The sequence below is a fragment of the Nanorana parkeri genome, unplaced genomic scaffold (genome assembly GCF_000935625.1).
Source record: "Nanorana parkeri isolate BGI_ZX_2015 unplaced genomic scaffold, ASM93562v1 scaffold2083, whole genome shotgun sequence".
Lineage (NCBI taxonomy): Eukaryota > Metazoa > Chordata > Amphibia > Anura > Dicroglossidae > Nanorana > Nanorana parkeri.
In genome coordinates, this window is record NW_017308351.1 from 166,777 (window position 1) to 168,448 (window position 1,672).

Consider the following 1,672-nt stretch of genomic DNA (forward strand, 5'->3'; position numbering starts at 1 on the left):
TGACCCAGGAAGTTGCAGATAGTTCAGTATGGAAGCAGGTGACCCAGGAAGTTGCAGATAGTTCAGTATGGAAGCAGGTGACCCAGGAAGTTGCAGATAGTTCAGTATGGAAGCAGGTGACCCAGGAAGTTGCAGATAGTTCAGTATGGAAGCAGGTGACCCAGGAAGTTGCAGATAGTTCAGTATGGAAGCAGGTGACCCAGGAAGTTGCAGATAGTTCAGTATGGAAGCAGGTGACCCAGGAAGTTGCAGATAGTTCAGTATGGAAGCAGGTGACCCAGGAAGTTGCAGATAGTTCAGTATGGAAGCAGGTGACCCAGGAAGTTGAAGAGCAGAATTAGTGACTGGTGCTGTTACCCTTTGGATGCAGTATGGCATGGGTGTGGGGATCACAGAAGTAGACAAACAGAACATATTGGCAGTTAGAAAAGATCACATTTCAGGGGTTCTAACTTTGTATTTACCTGTTTGGCTGCAGTTCCGCTTTAAACCCCTGAATAATGACCAAGTCTGTTATATCATACAAATTAAGTGCTAATTTTGGAGCACTCTGCACATAATCTTGCATGTGGTTTGATTTGGAAGTAGGATTGCATTGCCCAATACAGTTTGTAAAACAAACCACACGGTAGAGATGCTCAAACCATTTATTAAACAATTTCAGTTCACTTTTTATATAACAGCAACAACTAAAGTAGCAGAACATTTTGCAACAATAACAGCATAAAAAAGTAAAATTCATAGCAGACAAACATTCTCTATTTCCCAGTATCCTTTGTAAGGCCATCCTTGGAAAGCTGTCGAGCCGAATTGGTCAAACTGAGCTGCAGGATTCAAAGTCACTAGCAGTTCTTACATGACAGTAAACAACGCCAAGAGAAAGGAAAAGTTTGCCTTTCATCCAGGGCAACCAGATACCCTAAGCCCTCGTTCACACCTGAACGTTTTGTAGCGCGTTCTACACTAGACGAACGCTCTACAAAACGTTCAAAAATATAAATCCCATTGTATTCAATGGTCTCGTTCCCACCTTGGCATATTTCCACCCGTCCCTAACGCGCTACAAAACGGCCCACGCCTGAAAAGGTACATGTACTACTTTGGGCCGTTTTGTTGCGCGTTTCCATTGGGATACAGCCAAGTAGCCTTCGGAAACGCGCGACAGACGCTCATATGCAATACGCCTAGGTGTGAACGAGACCTAATGTTTGGGGGGGGGGGGGGGGGGGCAAATGTCAGCTAAACAGTTGCCCTGTGCAACACACACGTTTGAATAAATTAACGCCACTGTATGGTCAAAATGTATCAAAACTAAGAATCTGCAACAAAATCTCTAGATGGATGTCAGGCTGCATACTAGTTCCAAGGATAAGAGGATACATCTATTCACTTATTTATAACGGCCCCAGAACTATTAGGCTGCCCATGAGCCCTCTGGCTTCAATGCCTTATGGACCACTGACCCCAAACAAGTGATCAGAAAATTTGAGCAAAAGTGAGACTTCCCTAACTCTATATATATAATCCAGGATAGTGATTTAAAGAACTGGAGTGGACTCGTGACTGGGGTATGGACATTATTGGGGCTCACATAGATGGGTGTTTTTGCCAAATGCAGCATTGCTTAAATGCATGTATTTAAATGCTAAATGCAGCAAAAAAAAAAAAAAAG